Here is an 18363-nt window from a genome sequence, read left to right on the forward strand (position 1 = left end):
ATACTTTGTCTGGTCACCTACCTCAAGAGCAATGAGTGTGACTCTTCTCATGGTAAGCATGTGCTTCCATGAACTACCCCCAGTACTCCTATGGGACCTTGTGTACCCTCAGAGCTATCTCATAGGCAGAAAACCATTTGCCTATGTCATTTTATATTCCCCCACATAATTGGGCACTGTTTCTTTAGGGACGTAGACTTTATTGTCTCCCTCAGACAATGCAGGTATGCCGCCACCATAGCTGCCCGAGTCTGAAGCTGGTCTAGCTTTGAGCTCCAGCTACATCAGGCTTATGTCATGCTCCAGCAGCATTTTCGTTTGTGCCAGGGCCCTCTCAGCTTCAGTCTACTATCGAAAACGATGAGGGTCAAATATGTGTGCACTGATGAATATACAATTAATGCAAATAGTACTAGGCGTATAAGTTCCACTCCACCACCTCCAGTGGCTCACCGTAAAAAACCACTTAAAAACAAGCAATATATTAGAAAATGGAAGGAGTGGAAAAGTGATCCGTAAACAATAAATTATTGTAGTCCAAGAAAAATTATTTTCTGTAGTCCAAGAGATTTCTTTCAAATATATTCATTTATTCTTTCAAATTATTTTCAATTTGGTGCTCCAACACATTCTTAGAAGTCGAAACAAAATCTTTATTATACATAAACACAGCCAACGCGTTTCGTCCCCCTTGGGACCTCATCAGGGCTGCAAGAATAGAAAAGAAAATATCACTGAAAAATACATCATACATCTCTATATCCCAAGTCCAGCTGACAGTCAAATTAATATTGTTTAATACATCTATAACCTCTACGACCTGCCTATATAACAATCTTAAATTTAATGAATTTACCCAAATACATAATCACTCAGTTTTAAAAGAACTACATCATAATTTATCATGTTATGGTTTTTGCCATTGATTAGACCATTAGTCCTCTCAGAACCCAGCCTATCATTCCTTCTTACTAAACTTTAAGTCGTTACCTGATTTTGATTATAGCTCATTGTAGTATCTGCATAATGAAATATCACATACCTCCTAAATAATAACACGATGGTGTAAAATATCAGTCATGGAAGGGTACCAGTATCATCAGAGTCTGTTGTTTTCTCATCGAGTTAAATTTTATCTGGTTAAAATAAAACATGATAATCAATTATTTCCTATTTGCTATTAGTATTCTGTAGTATCCTCAGGTCAGGTAATTATGTTCCCTTCATTCTGTACCTAGCTGTTCAGCCAGTGTTAGTGTTCCGCGTAGAATGTTAGTGTGGGTGGAATGCTTGGATGCCTGTGTGGGACTGAGAGAGTTGGGAAGATGGGCTGAGCAGCTAGGATGCTGCTCCTGGTGGGGTCTATTCTGGGGCCTATTGTGGAGCCTGATCTGGGGCCTGTTCTGGGCTTGTCCTAGCTTGCTGTAACTTCTATCTATGGACTTAATAAACTACCTAAAACCATCTCGGCTACGTCTACTTCATCACCTGAACATGTGGGCCCAGCACACTACATTTATGGCGACGATCTGGAGCTTATCTCATGCGAAAGGTAACATGAAGTCAACCAAGAATGAGGAGTGGACCAAGAGAACGTGTAGAAAAGAACCTTTGTCAAGTAAAATGAGATAAAAGAAACAAGCATCAAGAAAATGAAAGAAAAGAAAAGAAACCTGTTTAGTGACGCAGTTGAAGCCAAAGAAATATTTCAAGCATGCCTGTCTGCCCCACCAGTGTCCACCACACCGGACAGCCCTGCCCAGGCGTGTTGTGTTGTCATCTCTGGCGTCAAAATCTCTTGGAAGTTCATCATCAAAGCTGCCTGTGTTAAGATGAAGATTTGTCAAAAGGGCATACAGAACCAAGGTATTTCAGAACCTAGGAATTTCAGTGACTGACTTTGACAGTAAGGATCATTCGTGACTGTTTAAACTACATTATGCCACAACCAACGTCGAGACCGCTACTACTAATGTATAATCCGCCTATGGAACCAAGGTATTTTTATTTTCTGCATGTGTCTTTGCCCCAGTGAAATATTCATTGATTGACACAAGATGTTGTATTGCTGACTGTCTTCGTGTGCTCTAACTTTTACTAGCGCTGCACCTGTGTGAGGTTTACTTGTGCCATTTCTCGCTATATTGGTCTACTGCCATTCTGAAAACTGTACGAAAGAACTTGTTTGAGTCCCAGAGTCTCCGCCTGATTTGGAGGAAAACCACACTCCGATTTTAATTAATTAATATGAATATTTTCAAGCATGCTCCAAGGCCTGTTAGTATTGACAGTTACGCTTTGAAAAAACGCTCGCGCTTCTCACCTCGTTTTGGTGTCGCGCGGAGCGTCAAAAGAACCTTCATGATGTTTCCTCCTTCGTCATTTTGGAAATGCATGCTGCCTATGGACGTTTGCGAGCAACAGCGCGCCGATTGCCACACGGCGCACGTATCTTCAACGTACCGCCATCTTGGAATTGGCGTGTGTAGATGTAGTAGTTTTTACAGTCAGCGAATCAGTTTTCCTCCGATAAGGTGCCAATCACGTTTTGATCGCAAAAAATAAAGTTAATTGAAAAAAGTCGGCGATGATTGGGCACAGGTGCTGCAGTACCCGTGCAGTGAGAGCCTGAGGGAAATTTGCGCATCGACGTAACTAAGAACAAATGGAAAATAAAAGGGAAAAAGAACAACGAAATAAGAAGAAGCGGAGAAGTGCTGTTTTCATATTTATTAAAGGTACTGTGTTTTTTTTATCGAGAAAATAAAAAACGGTAGCAGTAAAGAAAAAGAAAGAGGGACAGCAGTAGGCATTCACCGTTAATTGAGGAAGCGACGAAGCGGTGTATTCAAGTTTCCAAACTGCGTGTGCCTCTACATTCATTTGAAGTGCTCATTGGTTCCTAGGAACACCTGTCCCTCATCATCGCGGTGACAGGCACACCATTGACTTTTGTAATACGAGTTTGTGGTACATGTTTTAGAAATTTCACGCAAAAAAAAAAAAAAACGTTTTTTTTTCATAAGTGGCAGAATTTAATGCAAAAAATGTTTCACAAGAGAATTAATTTATCGCAAAAATGTTTATTTCTTTCTACAATGTCTTGTGTTTGCTGTATGCCAACGTTGTTTTATAGCTATGTACAAGTTCTTGTTTTGTTGGCATGGGAGTGGGTATTAGTTCCATGTCTCTTATTTACGCATCCCTGCTTAAGTGATAGGGGTGGGTTTTTAGTCCCATGACCCTTGTTTCAAATGTTTTATCCCTGCCTGCCTAAGGGATAGGAGTGGGTTTAAGTCCCATTTCCTCTTTAGATAGTTTTATCCCTGCTTAGGGATGGGAGTGGGTTTTTAGTCCCATCACCCCACGGTCACAGTAATTTATATGGGAATGGGTTTTAGTCCCACCTTTGTTATCTTGAGTTTGGGTGTCAGTCCCATTTACTCTGTTATAGGGGGTTAGAGTCCCACCTATTTATAGGGGGTTAGAGTCCCACCTATGTCATTAGTAATGGGTACCAGTCCTATTTACTAAGTTTAAAAGGGGGTTTTAGTCCCACCTTTTACGTTTGTGTTGGGTTTTAGTCTCTTCATTTACGTATTCGCTGTTTTGTGTGTGGGTAGCCATCTTTCGATGCCACACGGTGCTGCATGTCGGATTTACATGCTCCACAAGTCAGTGGGTTTTAGTCCCATGTGACGTATTATGTACGTTTGGGTGTCAGTCCCAAACAATGTTTTTTCACGTGGGTTTTAGTCCCATAGTGTCCCTCACATGAGGGGTGGCGTTTTAGGTTGTCGTCACAGTCTTCTCACGTGAGAAGTACTTCCTTGGGTGTTGTTCTACCCATATGCATTTATACCCGTAGGATTCTACTCTGGGTATCAGATTCATTTGTTGTATGTGAGCTTTTACTACTTAAAATTTTCTTTGTTCAGTATTAAGGGAGGGGATGGTGTTAGTTTGTTGATCTATGCTTGCATCTTTCCTTTCTCCTTAGTGTGTCTGTTTTCCCTCTCGTGGTGTATTTCTTTATGCATCCCTGGGTTTATGGACTCTTCATATCTTTTGTACATTTCTGTATTTATTTGTTTGCTTATTAGTTTGGGTTTATTTTAGGTTTTATTAATTTTCAGTGTAAAGGAAGAGGATACGTAGTATCCTCAGGTCAGGTTAATATGTTCCCTTCATTCTGTACCTAGCTGTTCAGCCAGTGTCAGTGTTCCGCGTAGAATGTTAGTGTGGGTGGAATGCTTGGATGCCTGTGTGGGACTGAGAGAGTTGGGAAGATGGGCTGAGCAGCTAGGATGCTGCTCCTGGTGGGGTCTATTCTGGGGCCTATTGTGGAGCCTGATCTGGGGCCTGTTCTGGGCTTGTCCTAGCTTGCTGTAACTTCTATCTATGGACTTAATAAACTACCTAAAACCATCTCGGCTATGTCTACTTCATCACCTGAACATGTGGGCCCAGCCCACTACATATTCGTCATTATTCCTGGCCTTTATTATAATTGGCTATCCCATTTTTTCTTATTATCGCTAAATGTTATTTCCATATAATATCCTATCACATACCTCCTATAATTGACGCGGTGGTATGAAATATCAGTCATTAATAGGCACTAGTATCATCCAGGTCTTTAGATTTCCCATCAAAATAAAAGTTTTCTAAAAAAATAAAACATAATAATCAGTTATTCTCATACTACTATTTACTTTAGTGTTCCTGTTCAACAATCCCTAGTCCTCACCTCCTTCTACATCCGTTCTAGTCAATTAAATGGTATCCTCCACGCAATGAACCCTATAACAATATAACATAAAAAGACCAGTAGCAGGCGGGGTCATTCCTACTACCTTGCTTATATACTGGAACAACAATTGCCTCTGTCCAGGTTGATGGAATGGGGCCAATCACTACTGTTTTAAAAACATTAGTAAGTATGGGTGCCCATCATTTAGGATGATTTTTAAACAAATCAAGAGGAACCCCATCAGGGCCTGGGGTTTTCATACTAATTCCCCTTGTTAGAGCCTCCTCTACCTCTATTACTGTAATCAATAATCTTAATTGTGAGGCCAAGCTTAAATCAAATACCGGTTCCCCACTTGCTTCGACTATTGAGGCATTTTCTGGATTTATAAAGTGAGAGTATCCGTATGAGGTAATGTTGGGGCTGGACTATGATGTACAAAAGACAATCAATATGTAGTGTGGCAGCCCACTGTGCGGATTATGGTTCTATGGCATCGATGCGTTTGGATGGTATTATCTTGATTCAAACCATCTTTATCAAGACTAAAAATATTGCTCTCTGATGATATCTTAAAAAGTAGCTTGACCAAAGTGCAGAAGTCACTTCTACCCGGAAACGACTTGTCGGGGAATATAAAATGCTTCTCCCAACACCAGAGAATGTTTTAAAAATAACGCCTTGTATAAGGATCAATACGAAATGCAAATTTGAACAACAGCTAGCCTCACAGTACTTCTTCCATTGTGGAATCTCCAACACCAATAGGGGATAACCTCCAATGTTGGTATAATGCTGCCCACTTCGGCCTGAATGATATATCACAGGGTTCCTATATGCCATTCATTTGATAGGGTCTTAAATCCTTAAGTATGGCAGCGCCACTCCGCATCCGTCCGCTGTTGTTTCTCAGTAAACTGCAATAAGCAGCAAGCCACAATCCTTGTCCGGGTGAAGTCACAAACAAACCCCAAATTAACCTGTGCTTAACCCTCTGGTAGCTTGGCACATTTACAGTCAGACTTACATTAGAGGCAGTGTGTAAAGTATTAATGCAGCAATTCAAAGAGTGATACACTGAAAACACAACACAAGAAAATCTCACACCATTTTAGAAAAACTGAGTAAAAAAATAATATTCAATAAATAATTTAAGATCAAAATGACAAAAATCTGATCAGTAGAACCAGAGATATGCAATGTTCATATTTTAAGTGCAAATAGTGTCAAAAAGCACAGAGCTCCAACTGTGTTTATCTGGTCGTTCCAGACTGGGACAAAGTCACAAGTTCAGGCCGACCGCAGTGGAGTGCAAGCCAGCTACAGGGACCAAGTGAGGCTGCTGAACAACAGTACCTTAAATCCTGATTGCTGAGCATTGCGAGATCCCGCTTCGAGGATGTGTTGCGCAGCCGAGGCAATGCGAGATCCAGGTGTGGGGATGCATTGCACATTGTTGGTTCTGGGATGCTGCAAGGCTGCAATGCAAGGTTCTGTGTCATTGTTGAGAATGCTGTCCACGAGGGGCTGGCGATGCGAGGTCCTGTGTCAAAGCTGCATCAACCAGCTGCAGTTTCAAGGCTGCTACGATGCTAAGTCCTGAACTAGGGATGCATTGTGCAACGGTTCCGATATGGAGTTATGTGAGGCGATATGTCACTCTGCAGCTCTGATGCAGAGTTTTGAGAGGTGATGTGTCATTCCACATCAGTTCAGCTGGGCTGGCAGAGCACTGTCTGGCCCACTTCCAAGTGTCCAGGAGTAGAGCTGCACCAATTGGGAGGGCATGACTAACAGCTGGCAGAGTCCAGGTGCTGGGTGCAAGGTTGTTGGAGCCTGTTCTGTCCCTGAGGCTCTAATCAGGAGGCCAGCCAATTAGAAACGTGAGTCATTCATGTGGCTGTGTGTTCAAGATGCAGGTTTAGTCCTTCTCACTAAGGCAGGAGGGCAGCAGGTCAGTAGTGCAGCACAGAGTTTCAGTCTTTCTTGCAGCAAAGACACACAGCAGTCCTTCTTTTGAGTCTTCCAAAGGTCCAGATGTGTACTGAAGAGTAAGGTCTGAGGGTTTATTATTCATACTTAGTGCCCAAGTTGAAGTAGGAGAACGTTCTGGAGGTTTCCACCCCAAAGCTGTTTTGGAATTTCCCACCTCCCTATTCTGACCCCAGCTTGTCTGGGGTCACAAAAGACTAGTGTTGAATCCTTTGTGAGTGTGTTCAGGCAGGGCTTTGTGATGTACAAGTGTGCTAGGTGACAGTCCCACCCCCTTGTTAAGCCATAGTAGCCCATTCTGCCAACACCTATCTTCCCATTGACTCACTGTCTGGGAGCAATACACAATACCAATTGCCAGTTACACCTAGTCATGTGACCCAGTGACAGGTTGCAGGTACTAAATAGTTAGGACAAGAAAATTACAACTTTGTAAAGTGGCACTTTCAGAATTTGTGACAAAAAATCTGACTTTTCCATTAAGTTGGGCTTTTAATTACTATTCTTTAGACACCAAACTCAAACTGTCTACCTGGTCCCGATTGAACATTATCCCTTATTCAATGCAATACCAAAAATAAAAGAGGAAACTAAACATTTACTCTCTCGAAATGGCTTCAAGTCTGCTCTGCAAGCACTCATGATCCCCAGACTGGAATACGGAAGAGCTACCATCCTGGTCTGCCCAGAGCCACAACATCCCCAGTAAGGGCCTCGCTTAACTCTGAAGCAAGACTCATCACAGGATTAAAAAGGTGCAATCATATCTCCCCTGACTTGAAATCCCTCCCTTGGCTCCCATATAAAGCAAGAATTCGACTAAACATTACATCTATGATGCATCAAGCTCTGCACTATAACACCTCAAGTTATCTCGCCAATGAGCTTGAGCTGTTGCGAGGCTCTAGATCCTCTAAAAGCTCCTGCATCCTACTGCTAAAACCACAGCATTTTCAGCAGGAAGAACACCTACAACAGAGCTTTCTATGTCATCACCCCTAGAACCTGGAACACTCAACCCCCTGAAATAAGACTGACCCCCTCTACTACCTCCTTTGAGAAAAAAGTAAAACTTTTATTTATGAACACATCTCTTGTATAGATCATCAGAATTCTCCTTATTTAGCTTTTTGTTCTCTTTTCCTGTATGTTCATTTACTATGCTTAAGGAGTTGTATGTCGTTGCCTCATTTACTTTTAAAGCATTTTGATACCCGCAAGGGTCACGTTTGCGCTTTATAAAACTTTTCAAATAGATACAAATAAAAGGAAATCCAATGTTATTATGTGTGAGTGGTAGGCCTTACAGTAGTGAAAAGCAAATTGAAGAGTTTTTCAACACCAGGACATGGAAAACTTAAAAGTGATTGTTCAACTTTTCAAATATACTACACCCTGCCCTTTGGGCTGTTCAGAACCTACCCTAAGGGTGACTTACATGTATTGAAAAAAAAAGGTTTGATCCTGGCAAAGGGTTTATTTTGCTAGGTCGAAATGGAAGTTTAAAACTACACACAAAGGCTGCAATAGCAGGCCTAAGACATGTTTTACAGGGCCACTACAGTGGATGGCACAATCAGTGCTGCTGGCCCAATAGTAGCTTTACATGCCCTGGGTACATGGGGCGCCACTTCACAAGGGGCTTACAAGTAAAGTAAATGTGCCAATTGAGTACAAGCCAATTCTACCATGTTTTAGACGAGAGAACACCAAAAGATTAGTACTGGTTAGCAGTGGTAAAATGCGCAGAGTGCTAAGACCAACAAAAGCGAGATCAGCAATAATAGGAGGGATAAAATCAAAAAGATTAGAGGAAGATCACCCTAAGGGGCGAAAGGCCTAGCATAAACAAGAAAAAGGCATTTCTATTGCTCATTCACCTTCTGAACTCCAGCATGCTTGTTTTTTCGATTAGACTGTATGCATTCAAATGTGAATGCACTGCAGTTTTTTTCAGATAAACATTTCACGAAATATTGCCAGCTGCTTCAGTCATTTGGGGAAAGGGGGCTGGTGCAGCCTTCAAATGCTCCCTATGGCTACATCCCTTGTCATACAACAAGGATATGAATTTATTTGGAAGGTTCTGGTTGGGAAAATGAAAGCTAGGACTCTTCTCATACCAGATTATAAAAAGCAGTGCTAGCTCATTTCATTCTGTACACCCTAAAGTCAATGCTCAATGAGACAATAAAGGATACAAATTGAGGCATGCCTCACAGTGTACACAAATCTTACAGGTTTGGATTTCAAGGGGCTGTGAGTATTTTAATGTAAAAACATTAGCAAAATAGATAAGAAAACAGTCTTCACGTCAATCATGAAATTACAGCAATAGCATTAAGTGTCCTCTGATACCTTGGAAATAAACTTCTAGAAATCATTATGAATTCGCGATCAAATCTATTTAAAATAAAGCATTATGGTTCACTCATCATCAAATAATATATTGGAATTTTCTGATAAAATAAAGTATTTTTTACTTAAAAATACACTTACCATTTTTGAAATATACAACTAAAATGTATTCAAGTACCATCTGCCTAGTTAAGCACACATCTGCATCCTCTTGCCGTTTTCAAAAAATGCACAAGTTTTCCATCCACTAACACCTTTTCATTTTAAGTGGTTTCTAGATCTGACATCCTTGGTGTGGTATCCCCCTAACGGGTTGCCTTTACTCCTCCTGTTTTGCTGAATTAGTTTTAGTTGGCATTAGGATTCTTTGCACTTTACCACTGCTGTCTCCTCCAAACATGGTAAAGTTGGCTTACACATAATTGGCACATTTAATTTACTTGTAATTACCTAGTAAATGGTACTACATGTACTCAGGGCCTGTACATTAAATTCTACTAGTGGCTCTGAAACACTAATTGCATTACCCACTAAAGCAGCTTTTAAAAACCTGTCTTAAGCCTGCCACTGCAGCATGAAGGATGAACAAAAGAAAGGGGTTGAGCCTATAAACTGTCACACAAGCTAGACCACTATAAAATCTCAAAAACACAAATGCTATTACTGACCTTATTAGAACATCAACATACTTTACAATTCGTGATCGCACAACTGAATTATTGTGATCACCGTTTATTTTCAGCATTATTGTTGAATGAACTTTTCATGCGATGTCTTTTCAAAATTGGTTTGGGAATTTTCCTGTGTTGTGTTTTCACTTTATCACTGTTTGTGTGCTAGGGCCCGAGGCATGCAGAGGGTGTGGCCAAAGGGTCAGCCTTCCACAGATAGCCAAACCCTACTGTTCATGGCCTTCGGTGTGTCTTTTTTACATTTTGATATTTTTTTGTGTTCATTTGTTTAGTGTTTGTGGACCCTAGCCAAGGGTTTGTTCTTTAGGGGTGCCTTCAGCACCCCCCCACCCCACCCACTTGAGCCAGGGAGTCAGGGTATGCTACTATGCCACGCTTTTGTCTTTTGTTCAGTTTACTTTTGTGAACACTGGGACCAAACCCTGAGTCCTGCAATGGCAGCTGCAACATATTTTCAGCCAATCAAAGAGGTTTGGGTCAGTTAACCTGGCATTGGATTTGCTGATGGCATCAAAAAGGTCCTTGTACCAAACAAGTTCAGATTATATTTTCTTATTTTAAACATTTTAGCATGTAGGAGCTTAGGCATCCCGTGTTTGCGGAATGTCCCAGATTAACGTCCAAATATCTCTAGCTTTGAACCTTTTCATGCCGAGACTCAAGCAATCTTCAAGTGCTATTTTTTTGAAAACCACTCAAAGGATTTACAAAAAACACAAGCAACGGCACCTACTTAAGTAAAGTTCTACTTTCATGTAAAGTTAGGTGTAATGCCATTCAGCCACCTTTTTGAGAAGGAAAGAAATCTATGAGAGCTAAAATGGACAAATACCACTTTTTAACACCCTCATCTTTTTTGACCCCTCTCTTGATAGAGCTGCATAAACTTTCCTTTCTTATTACAACTTCTGGACTTACTAAGAACATCATCAAGATCATCTCCAAACAACTGCCCCTCCAAGAAAGGAATTTTTAGAAGACATGCCTCCTGTGAAAAATCCACCTTCCAATTCCTAAACAAAAGTTGTCTCATCCCAGCCACCATACCAATTTACACCATTGAGGAAGCTTTCAAGGTATTGAATGTTACATCTGAAAAATGCTTTGCTTGCGACTTCACAGCTGCCAGAAGTTGGGAAAGATCTTCACCCTCCTCAACCACTGTCGATAAAAAATGGAAGTCTCTGACCAAGGAATGTGAAGTGTAGATGGCATAGATTCACACTCTATTCACTACATTTAATCAAGGGTACGCCTTCTTCAAGGAGGCTCTTGTCCTCTTATTTACTGCATCTGCTAAGAAAAATGTCATCTGTTAATAGTTTTGCAACTTAACTCATTACATTATCTAAAGCTGGATCTATAGATAGTTTGTGTGGAAGTTCTTCTTTAGATAGGGGGATATAACCTTGTCATGATCCCGGAAACTGATTTGTTTCTGGATCTCTCCATTCTCGCTTTATAACCCCAAAATTGCTGAGGTTATTAAAATTTAGGAGCCACAGGTTTGATGAACTGTCTAAAACACAGTTTGCTAGAAGAGGGCTGATCATCATCTAGAGTAAGTGCAAATTTGATATATAGAAAAATCATTTAATTATTTTGAACATATTTTCCTCTAGCAATACTCGAGTCTGCATCCTCAGTATCATAGGTTGGGGACGTTGATGAAGATGAAACCGAAGAAGGAGAAGAGCCGGACATCTGAGAGGACTCTGTGCCTAAAGGAGACTGGAACACTCACTTTTCTTTCTGTTATTTCTGAAAGGTTTCATATATTTATTTTACCATTAGCTGCAGTTGCCTTTAAAATAAGCCATGACTCTTTTTTCCTTGGAGAGTGATTTGTCTTAAAATTTGTAAAATCACCTCTCAAGAAAGAAGGAGGGCAATGCTTCTGCTTTTCAGTGTGTTGCACCATCTTGAACCAAACTGAAAGAGTCTGCTCCCAAGAGACTTATTAACTGAAAAAAAGACTTAGGGGTCATTAGGATAGCAATGAACCCACCACCGTTAGCCTGCCAGTGGTGAGTTCACCACCATCGTGCGGCCGTTCTCCGCCCGCCAGATTAGGATGGCGGGCGGGCTGCTGGAGGACGGAAAGCCTGTCCGCCACGGGTTTGACACAGGCAATCGTGACACAGGCAATCGTTACGATTGCCTGTCAGATCCGGCCAGCATCCAAAAAATGGTGGCGTTGCCTAGCAGGCACCGCCCAACAGATTAGGATGCTGCAATCTGCAAGCCTTTGAATGGTGGTTCCTCCGCCGTTCAAAGGTTGGCAGAGATTGACTTTGGGGGCCCGTTGCATGCCCCATGTGCAGGGGCACTTTCGTTTTATGCTTGGGGGGCACCTAAGGTGCTCCCCTACATTTCCAAGCACCAGGTGGCAGGCACTGCGCGGTGCCTGCCACATGGTGCAGGGAAAAACAAAATGTGCACTTTTAACATTGGGAAGGTGCTGCAGCCAGCAGCACCGACCGCAATGTTGAAACTACATTTTGCGGCCGCCATGGTGGCGGCCACATTGCAATTAGTAGTGCGGGGCCACCGCCATATAGGCGGGCGGTCCCTATCCACGGGACGATGTGCCATCTTAATGAGCCGCTTACTTCTTAAAGAAAACCGTTTGAGATTCCTAATACATCTGCTTTAAATTGTAAATAAATATTTCAATTTAACTAGAAAATAAATGAAAAAAGCAACGTTTTCATCAGACACTTACAAATATAACCCTTAAACTTGCTTAGTCATATTCAAGGCTATAGCAACCCCCCCCCCCCCACCCGCCCCTCAAGAAGCAAGGTAAAGAAATGCAACAGTCAGTCAAATTTTTCATTCATTCAGCTTCACCAAACTTCAAAGCAGTAATAAAGAAAGGGGGCACAATCAGCGGTATGAGTGACTTTGATTAGTCACCTGGATGTTGCTTTTATGAGGGGCCAGTACCACCAACAACATCAGTTATCTAGCAAGTGAGTCCCACGCTGCTTTGTAAATTGGCAATAGCACACAATTGTTTGACAGCAAAGCGCATACTTTAAGCAGAACAACATATCTTTTTGATTCATAAGCTTGTCGAATTCTGCGGGCCACTGCACCAGGAGGAGAGCAATAAATCATTACCACTTGAACGGTTCAGTGTCTGCTGCCCACAGCACCATGAAGCATGCTGAAACCAACAATAAATTATAAGTGCTTTCAGATAACTGGCCAGGCCACTGCACTGACGAACAAAAAATGAGCACATTGTAAGGAAGAACTTACTCACAATTATGTAATCCTATGACAGACCGGCCCAAGCACCGGGTTCCCGTGATCATGATAATAATTACTTCTGCTCTTTCTGGTCAGACAGACCTCACTTTGAGATTTATTTTTACCCAACAGCATGCTATTTTGGAAATATGTTTATGTTATCACATGTTATATGAAATGTGTTTTCTTTCTGGCTTGTAATGTTGAAATGTCTTTTATGCAGTAATATGTTTATGGGAATTCAATTTATGAAACAGCATGTTGCTTTGAAGTGTTTTTTTTCCTATGTAATTCCATGTTTTTTTAAATTGTAATGCAAGAAGGTAAATGTAATGCTAGTTGATAACGTGCTGTGCTTTTTAAAGCTGTTTCATAGTATTATTTTTATTAGATAATGTGCACATTAGGGACTGTTTACGTTTTTGTGTTTCAGAGAAATAGATATTTATATACTCTGTAATAATTCAGTGCCTAAACCTGTAGTACTGAATAAATGAAGTTGTCCTTATTTGTAGTGTCTTGTAATAAAAGAGCGCTAGAACTCTTTTGGTTCCCACTGTATGCCGTAGGCATGTGACAAGTTGAAGGCAGGCTTAGAAGTTTATGTTCTCACTTACCCGCAGCTGAGTAAAGACGTGTAAAACTACTATCTGTGTGTGGCATACTTATTGGCGAGTGCCTAGGCTGGCAGGCCGCTACACTTATCATATGGCATCATCCCAAGGAAAGATCTAAGCATAGACTGTTCACTGAGGAGTTGGGGAAATACAAGTTGCTCACTTTGGATCAGAGACTATGCGTTAAATGTGTCATTAATCAACACATCATCCATTTACTAATTCTCACTCTCAGCAGTGATATAGCAAAGGTCAAGTGCAATTGAAAAGTCCATTTCAATCACAGAATTTTTGCTTCACACAAGCTCAGAAAAAATATCCACAAGACTGAATATTAGTCAGTAATAACCAAGGTTCTGGGTGCCAGAGAACATATTGTGAGTCGCCTTCATTCTACGAGCAAATGCTCCACTCACCTCAAAATCATGTAATATATTGAAATAAACCTATCTGCAAACTTCAATGGGTCAGAGGAGATACTGGTGGAGAGCTGAGCGGTCAGTTACCTTGAAATGGTGGGAGTCATATTGCCAATGCAGGGGGTTAGCCCACCATTTTCTATCAGTGGTAAGGAACTGGGATTCTTTCTCATCGATCTTTGGTGGGAAGTAGCATACAAGGGATTTGTGGGAGTCAACACTTTTTCTCACTCACGGGTGAGCCCTTCCTTACAGTGTTCTTAAGTTTTATGAACTATGCTAGTGAGTTGGGTGCTTGCTGGTGGGCCTTCAGTGCAGCACAGTAGATGTTGGCATTTGTTTGTCATGTAATGTTTGGAGATGACCAGCAGATGATAATGGAGCTCAGAGACAAAGTTAAGAATGTCTTCTCAGCAGTATGGAAAGAGTTTACATTGGGTATAGGTCAAGTTCCTAGGATATTTCCTACTAAATTGCTTCTTGTTATGGCTGCTCAGAAATAGCTCTTCAACTGAAGTCTCTCAACCTGCTTTATTCCTAGTTCACATCTGTATAATTGTGGTAATTGAGTTAAATTGAGAAGAAATGTTATTGTTAAACTCCGGCTTCATTTCTCCAGGCATTAAAGGCTACCATTGGCGTATATGTCTTTGTGGAGGTGTGCTGCATATGTGTCAATTACATTTTTCCGAAGATATTAGGCTGTACCATTTGTTGCTACTAAAATTATGGCAATTAAAAATGTTCACCTGTGAAGACTAAACAACACTGCAAGGGTACTTCACTCATGTCTAATGCAAACATCAAGAAAGCAAAGTGCAATTAATCATAACAAATCATGGTAGGACATTTGGGTCTTGAAGTGAGTCATGGCTTGATTTAGATCTTGGCGGATCTGGTCCTGCCATCACTTTTTCGATAGTCTCACCTCCTGCCTAATTGGTAGTCCACCCGCTCTATTTAGATGTTAGTGGGTCAATGGATGAAAGACTGCCCAAGTGCGCCAACTCTTCCAGGAACTTTCACCCATGTTGATGGCATCATAGACAGAAGCAGCTGTTGGCGGGAGTCCAGCTAAGATTACCGCCTGGCCAATTATGATGTGCCTTTCCGTTGAGGAAACTGTGCAGGGATACCTCCTACATTGAGTTGGTGGAATTGAAGGAAATGAGGTAGAAGTATACTTTTTTTTATTTTTCCCATTCCATTTCCATCATGAACTCCATTGTCCAGGTCCTCCCTTTGCTGCTACTAGATGACCACAATGATAATCAACTCCGTTATCTCAGGGATCTATGGTAAGCTTCTTTTTGGTTGTCTTACTATGAATAGTGCGTTGACAATTGCATTAGTTTCGTGCATTTTTACATTGCTCTTACACACATTTTTTTATATGTGTAATGCATGAGTGTACATTTTACAACTTATCAAGGTAAAATGGACACACCTATATTAACACTTAAAAATAAATGTATGTTATGGTGGTTGTGGGTGTTGTGCTTGTGGTGCATGTGGGTCAGCATTCAATAGTGTGTGTGTTGTTTGCAGTCGCAGCTGCTGCCTGGAAGCAGCAGTGGGGTGGGTGGCAGGAAAGCGGTGGGTTGGTGGGAATTACTTAAAAAAAAAACACTTACCTCCTGGCCGGCATGCTAGCCGGCTGCTGCCGGTCCCAGGGACCATCGGGACGCAGTCGGTGTGGGCGGGATGTTGGCATGTTCTTTTAGGATGATGTTCAGTGGCAATGGTACCTTGAACGTGGCACAGGGTGTTTTGAGTTGAAAAGGGACGAGTTGTGTGAGCGGTCAAGGGGGAGGATAATGGATGTCAAGATTGCATGCCCTTTGTTTTCTCTTCTGAACTTTTCTTTTGTAAGTTGTACTTTTCTCTGTCTATACTATACTTTTTCCATGATATCAGTAGCCCAGTGTTATTGGATGGTAATAATGTACTTGGAATTAGTCGTCTCAGGGACTGTCAGAGATATTGGTTGTCGGTAAACCTGGAAGATCATCAATGTCTACTGTAAAGCGCCCTATACCCTATGATCATTATGAAGACCAAAATGTAGAAATCGTTGTTTACGTTTTGATTTTGATATAGTTATGTGAGATATTAATTTAGGGCATTTTACACAGGACAAAGCTCTTCAATAATGTCCTTTAGCATTTGCACCTGGTAAAGTATGCAGGATTACCGCACCTGGAGATTGGTGTGTACTGTGAAATTAGCATGCATTAGGAAGGTTTTTGAATATGGGGCATTAATTTCAAGAGATGAAGGGCCAGATTTATATCTTAGCTGAGAGGGAATTCTGGCACAATGGGGTCAGAGTTTCCTCTCTTCCAAAACTATGGTCCGCCCACCTTATTTAAATGCAGACGGACCATAGTTTGAAGATGGCGCAGATTACTCTGTTTCTGCCATGGTCAAACTCCTCCGACACCCCAACAGAGTAAGGACCATTGGCGGTCTGGCTATATGTCCACCTACATAATTTAGATGAGTGGACATGTAGTCATTTCTCAACGCTCGTCACAGTCACGAAGAACCTAACGATAAGAGACATTAAACAATGCTCAATGCTCCCCTTGTCATTGGAGGAAACTCCCATGGTGAGGGGGGCATTCTTTTTTTACTTTCAAAAAGAAAATCCCAGAATTGGATTTTCGTTTTGAAAATAAAAAAACTGCTAAGTTGTTTTTCTGATCCATCATGTTGACAGAGCTGTAAGGCAAAATTAACAATGCATTGATAGGAACTGATGTAATAGCAGTTCCTGTTAATGCTAGAAATCACTGCTGGGTCGGTGGACATTACTGAATTTACCTGTCGGCACCTCAGTCTGGGCTCACCCTCCAGGGGGAGGGTGGGCCGACCCCCAGGATATAAGTGAGGCGCTATGTCTATATTTTTTGCTAATCTGCCTTACTTTAGCATTTTCTGTGGAGTGCAAGCCATGGAAGCCCATATAATTGATAAATTGTTATTTCCCAAGTTCCATTCTGAAGTTGTAAATTCATTTTATATTCTCTGCACTCTTTACTGGGGTGGTAGTTCAAATTCCACATAGTTCCTGCATCTTTAGTAGTTTTTGGCTAAACATTTATATGTACTGGTTGCTACTGAATTCTAATCTTCAAGGTGGATAATATTCATTGTTCTTTCTTTACTCCAGCTCAGCTAGAATATGAAATTCTTATGATGATTTTATTTGGAAGAAGAAGGTTGTAGGGTCCACATCTTTTGTCGTTGCCACACATTTGTGCTATTTTTGTTTGGATCAATTCTGTGAAATCTTTTCATAAAGGGAAGAATATTTGTTTGGGCAAGTGCCAAATTCTTGATGGATCTGGGTTCGAGTGATAACAACTGTAGGCTTCAATCACATGCTGCTTATTGGTAATCTTGCAGCCATCCTATAGATACTTAGTCTCCTTGGCCTCCATTGAAGTCCTTCCGTTCTTCTCACCGTGACTTCCTTAGTGGTCCTCGGCCACATGCAGCATATTACATAAGGCTGCAGTTCCTGAACTGCAACTTCTCCTAGTTCCTGTGATAGCGCCACTGGTCACTCACTGCACACCTGCTTCCAGTACTCATCCTGTTCAGTATACAAGAGTTAGGTGGAAACTCAAGGTCCAGCAAAATTACACCACCATAGACACTTCTACACACAATTTAGATGCAGACAAAAACACCAATGCTGACTCATTCAGTTCCTGGATCACAACAGTGCTGGATGTCCCTATTCCACTAAAGACATGTGCATTTCTATTAGAATTTGAGTTTCTGGTTGACTGGGGAGTGAGCTCTAGTCAAGCAGTAGCCACAATCTTAGCCAAGGTAAGGCACAAGCATTTCCCAAATTAACCTGTGCTCACCCCCGGGGAGCTTGGCACAGAGCAGTCAGGCTTAACTGGAAGGCAATGTGCAGAGTATTTGTGAAACACTTCAAACAGTAAAAACTGTGAATATATCACATAAAAAGATCCCACACCAGCTTTAGAAAAATAGACAATATTTTAATAAATAAAACAAGACCAAAATGACAAAACTCCAACCATGGAAACTGAAGATATTTAATTTCAAATAGATAAAACAGAGACTAAAAGCACAAAACAACAGCAAGGGATATCTGGTCACACCAGACCAGGACAAAGTCACAAATTCAGGCTGACCATGATGGAGCATGGGCTGGCTACAGAGAACCAGTTAGTCCCACCGAACAAAGTACCTTAAATCCTGGTTGCGGAGCGCTTCGTGTATCTGAGGTG

Source organism: Triturus cristatus, chromosome 5_2 (assembly GCF_964204655.1).
Source record: "Triturus cristatus chromosome 5_2, aTriCri1.1, whole genome shotgun sequence".
NCBI classification, from domain to species: domain Eukaryota; kingdom Metazoa; phylum Chordata; class Amphibia; order Caudata; family Salamandridae; genus Triturus; species Triturus cristatus.